We start from the raw sequence: 6,197 nt of genomic DNA, 5'->3' as shown, positions 1-6,197 counted from the left end.
TTAAGAAGAAAAAAGTGTTTTTCTTATCCATTTTCTTGTTTTAAAAGTGTAGAAACACTTACTTTTACATTTTTTTAAACATGGTCTTTTAATTAATTATAATTTATTTTAATCATAAACCTGTATGACTCTTACTCTCTTTTTTTTAATTAACTTTAATCATTTTATATTCACTGAATAGAAAAAAAAAAACACTTTTTAAATTGATAATTTATTGATTTATCAATTAAATAATATATTTTTAAACTAAAATTAAAATTTTGACAATATCAACATAATTAATTTTATAATACCAAGTGAGGGGTTGTTCATGGGCTTTCATCATCTGTTAAGTTTCATGCCACTAGAACTCTGCTTTATCGGCTAGCATATATGTGGCATAAGTAACTTTATTTTTCAGGGCATGTCTTGGCACAAAAGATCTTCTCCAACTCTTTAATCCAGTAATAAACTAAATTTAGATCAGAAGTAGAAAAAGATTATAAAACTCACAAATCGAGATGGAGGAGTGCATTGGTTCTAAATCAAATCAAACAAAAAAAATAGAGTTTTGAAAAACTATCTTTTCCAAGGATTGTATCACAAACTTTTGTTAAAACCAATATTTAATCAATCATTATTAACACAAAATATTTTTGTTAAAATTTTTATTCAAAAATATATTTTCTTTAAACTTCAACAAATTGATCAAAAATACAATGAGAAAGAAAGATAAGATCAAGAGAAGATGTATACAAATTTTTATACTCGTTCACTCTCTATCTCTAGAGAAGCTACTTCGGCCATCTAATCCAAACCGAATTAGATTTTTACTATATATATATATATATATATATAGAATTCTTACTGGCAATCACAATCTATCTCAGTTCCTACCCCATAAAGAGAGACTAAGATACCCAACCCTAGGATCCTTTGTGAATAAGAGTCTAAGAGAAATCTACCCTTAGTCCAAACTAGAAAAAGCCTATTCTAGCATGTCTTTAGAAATTCATGCATATGCTAACAACATGTAAAACACACGAAAAACTTGAGTCAAAGAGAGACACAATCTGGTCAATCACATGAGAATCTTTGCTTGAGTGAATGAGTCTCTTCTTGATCTCACAAGTAATTCACAACTCACTTTTTACCATGAGAGCTTCAGAAAAAATGAAGTCTAGAAGTTGTGAGTCGCACACTTATTCTAAGCATTTTTTTCTTCTCTCTTTTTCCTTCTTAAAAGTGAGAACACAAGGTAGTTATTTATAGAGAAAACAGTTATAACCGCCTATAATCAATTAAATATCCAATGTAATTGATTATTTCAAAGAAGTAGTCAATTATATTATCATTTCAATCAATTAAAGTATTCTTCCGAACATCTGAAAAACTTTTAAGAACAATGTAATCGATTAAATTCTTGATGTAATCGATTAAAGTGTTCTTGATCACTTTTGGGAACACCTTTAAGAATGAAGTAATCGATTACGATCACCTAGCAATTAATTAAAGTAGAGAGACTCATGAAAAACCAGACATGGTCTCAACTGAACTATGTAATCGATTACAGTTAACTAGTAATGGATTAAACTAAAACTAGAATCTCTCTACAAGCTACAAACACTTGTGTAATCGATTACGATTAGTCTTGTAATCAATTAAAAAAGAGAGTTTTATGCACTGAAGAAATTTCTAACTTTAGAAACAATCTTCCTACCTCTACATGATGATGCATGATGTACATATGAAAAGATAGAGACTAAGATGAAACAATCAATACAAATGTCACTCATGTTGGATCAAGTGGCCTCGGAATAATTAAGAAGGGGGGGTTGAATTAATTATTAACGTGTCTTGACTAATTAAAAATCTATCCCTCTTAACGTTACTAGATTCAATTAGGCTTTTACTACTAAGTTAAGAAAATAAAGAACAGAAATAGAAACTTAACCAAAAGTAAAAGCGATAATTAAAAGTACACAGCATAAATTAAAGAGTATAGGAAAGAAGAAGACTAACACAAGATTTATACTGTTTCGGCCACAAACCGTGCCTACATCCAGTTCCCATGCAACCTGCAATTCTTGAGATTTCTTTCAACCTTGTAAAATCCTTTACAAGCCAAAGATCCACAAGGGATGTACCCTCCCTTGTTCTCTTTGAATAACCAAGTGGATGTACCCTCCACTTGAACTGATCCACAAGAGATGTACCATTTCTTGTTCTCAGTAGAACAGTTCCCAAGTAGATGTACCCTCTACTTGTACCACAAAGGATGTACCCTCCAATGTGTTGGGACAAAGAATTCTCAGGCGGTTGGTCCTTTGAATCTTTGTAAGGGGAAACAAAAGATATCTCAGGCGATTAGTCTTTTGAAATCTTTTGCTTAAGGGGAAGGGAAGAATCAAAAGAATTCTCAGGCGATTAGTTCTTTGAATCTTTTGTAAGGGAGAAGAGAGACACAAAAGAATTCAGGCGGTTAGTCCTTCTGTTCTTTTGGCAAAGGGAGAAGAGAATGAAAAAGATGAATAACACAAGTTTTTTATCAAAGAACTTTTCTTCAAAGAAAAAGTATTGAACAAAAACTTTTAGAAAGATGAAGAGAAATGAATCAAAAAATTCTGTAGAAAGATATTGAAAGATTGATTGAAAGATGTTGAGAGATGATGTTGAAAAAATATTGAAAGATAGATGATTGTTAGATTATGAAATTCATGTCATGGTCACATATTTATAATCTCTTGATGACTTAAGTCAAAGTTTGTGACTTTTGGCAATTTCTTTAAAACTTGTCACTTAAAAAGTTGTGACTTTTGAAAAAATCTTCTGAAACAAGTCACTTGAAGAATTCTGACTTTTGGAAATTTATTTTTGGAAGTCAGTCACTGGTAATCGATTACCATTAAGGTGTAATCAATTACACATCAACAAATGTGACTCTTCATTTTAAATTTTGAAAATAAAAACATTTAGAAGCTCTAGTAATCGATTACAAGTATTGTGTAATCGATTACACAAGTTTAAAATGATTTGAAAATTTTTAAACACGAGTTGTAACTCTTGAAATTTGAAATCTTAACGTTTTAAAAATATTGGTAATCGATTACCAAAGAGTAAAACTCTTTGGTAATGATTTTGTGAAAACTTCTTGTGCTACTCAATGTTTTTGAAAAAAATTTTAATACCTATCTTGATTGAGTCTTCTCTTGATTCTTGAATCTTAAGTCTTGAATCTTGATCTTGATTATTCTTGAATCTTGATTCTTGAAACTTGATTCTTGAATCTTGAATCTTGATTCTTGAAACTTCATTCTTGAATCTTTGGAATTTGCTTAACTCTTGATTCTTTGGCATCATCAAAATAACCTTGGAAGACATTGCTTCCACAATCTCCCCCTTTTTGATGATGACAATCATGAAATCAAGAGAATGCATACAATTTTTGTTCTACCGTTCACTCATCCCTTTCTCCCCCTTTCTTTTTGAATTTATGCTTAATTTTAAAGTTTTGAAAATATAATATCTTGATTTCTTAAAAATATCCTTTTTCTCTCCCCCTTTGGCAACATCAAAAAGGCCAAAGTACGTAAAACATACATAATTTAAAACATACACAAAGCATATTTTGTAAAACACGAAGCGTGCACTGATTAATGTTCACGAATTTGGGTTAACTGGTGAAGGGGAAACTGCTAGGAAACCACATTATAAACGAAACCTCAAAGAGAGTTGGGCTTCGTCTTCGAAAGGAAGCAACACCAGAAAATCTAGCCTTCCATAGATTCAAACAGAAAATGCAAATGAAACTAAAAGCAGAAACGTAAATGAAGCAGAAACGTAAATGAAAGTAGAAGAAGAAACAAGAACGAAATTGTTATTAGAAGCAGAAAATGGAAAATTGCATTAAGAACGAAACAGTAGCATTCAAGCAGAAAAACGTAAAAACCTAAACAAAGCTTTGAATAATGAATAACATAACAGAATAGCCTTGCACGAATCCCAAGGCTTCTATTTAAAAAGAGTCACTCAAAGTCACTGGACCCTATTACAATACTTTGGCCCAAAACAAAATAAACACTGAACCACATAAAATAAAATTGCGAAATTTCCTAATTAGAAATTAACTAAGGTAAGCGCTGCTTTATTTGCCCTCTTCAAGTCCACAACCAAAATCCGGATTAAGGTCAATGTTTCATTAATTCCTGAAATTAGATTAAAAACATCAAATTAGCTAAATGAGCCCAAATAATAAAACTGCCTAATTAATTGACAATTAAGACCAATCAGTAATTAAAATGGTGCAAAAAGGGTTTAGAAAATAGAAGAAAATGATGGCACATCAAAACCCCCCATACTTAGCCTTTTTCACTCCTGGGAAAAATGAAACAAAGAACAAAGTCCAAGGATATCAAAGAGAGACAAACGAAAACATTCACATATTTCTCAATGAACATCAAGGAATGAAAGGAATGGGTAACATCTAACATAAGGAGATCCGAAAAGTCAAGACATTTATGAAAATCATCCAAGCAACCCAATCATGGCAAAATAGTTAATCAGCTCAAGAATGAAAAGTGATAAAGCCTCACAAGATATACACTCTATCTCTCAAGTGTCTAGGCTACTATTTACCCTCAAAGCACCCATGAAAACAAACACCACATAAACTTGGCAAGATTCTAAAATTGACAATCAACCCATAAACACAAGCACATGAGGATCAAAAGGTCTTTTAAGGTTGTAATGGGGCCAAGGACAAGGTATGGAAAAATATGGAATAAGTGGTTGAATCCCAAAGGAATAGAGGAGCAATGGGGAATAAGTGTATATTAAGAAAAAATAAGAAAATAAAAAGAAGTAAAGATAAAATTTAAACATAAAGAGTAGAACCAAGAGTCTCATCATTCTTTTGTCATTTAAGGTCTTATTCACTCAACTTTATTGCTTTTCTTTTTCTTCTTTTTTCTTTTTTTTTATTTGGTTTTTTTTCTTTACGTACGTAGCCTTTGAGAAACAACATCTTATTCAGCATGTCCAACATTTAACCAATATACAATGTACATCAAGTATGGCCCAAAATACATCATGAAGCATAGCCAACAAAACATGTTATCCAATGAACAAAAACCCCCACACTTATTCCCAAAACAATTTCAAAGCTCCAAAATTCCTTAAGGATATGGTGATATCATGGTTTTTCATTTAAGGCTTGTAGTGAGCTTCAAAACAAAGAAAGGGAAACAAGGCTCAAAAGGGATATCAAAGGAATTAATTCAAGGTAAGTCCATTTGGCTAGAAGCTTATGAGAACAAAATTGCCTCAATCATTTCCAAATATGCATGTGAATTAGGAAGCATCAACAAGAATCTAGCCAAGGCTATTGTGCAAGCAATCAATGGGGCAAAACACACCAAATGATTATGATGATGGAAGGCTCAAATTCTCACAAAGGTAAAATCATCACTTTCAAAACTATCATGACATGTAGAGGAGAATCAAGGATTTCAAGTCACAAAATGTCAAGAACTTTTATTTTCAAAACAATTACCCATTTCTTGAACATATCCTATAATTCAAAGAAAAACATGCAAAGTCGTACATGCACACAGAATTGACCCAAATACCTCACAGAATAGCATAGGTTGGTGAGGCATTTGTTGTCGCCATGTAAGTGTATTTCCTGCTCTCTGACACTGCTCACAAGTGCTGCAGATCTTCCACGCATCTTTAAAGATGGTGGGCCAATAAAAACCACAATCAAGCACTTTGCGAGCTGTCCTTTGAACACCCAGATGACCTCCCGGTGCGGAAGAATGACAGAACTGCAGGACTGAGTCAGTCTCATGATCTGGAATGCACCGTCTAATGACCTGATCACTGCACAATTTCCACAAGTAGGGGTCATCCCAAATAAAATGCTTAGCATCACTTTTAATTTTATCTTTTTGGGCCTTAGATGCTAAGGGAGGAAAAATAGAAGCAACTAAATAATTGACAATGTTAGCAAACCAGGGAGTAGAAAGAGAGTCAGAAATACTATACAGTATATACAAATGATCATCCGAGAAATCATCCCGAATGGGTGAATCCGCATCCGTTACATGTTCGATCCGACTCAAATGATCAACAACTAAATTTTGTGCTCCGCTCCTATCACGAATCTCCAAGTCAAACTCTTGGAGCCAGAGCATCCATCGGATCAACCTAGGCTTAGA

This window comes from Glycine soja, chromosome 18, assembly GCF_004193775.1.
Source record: "Glycine soja cultivar W05 chromosome 18, ASM419377v2, whole genome shotgun sequence".
Lineage (NCBI taxonomy): Eukaryota > Viridiplantae > Streptophyta > Magnoliopsida > Fabales > Fabaceae > Glycine > Glycine soja.
The sequence above is the reverse complement of the archived record's forward strand: the minus strand, read 5'-3'. Positions refer to the sequence as shown.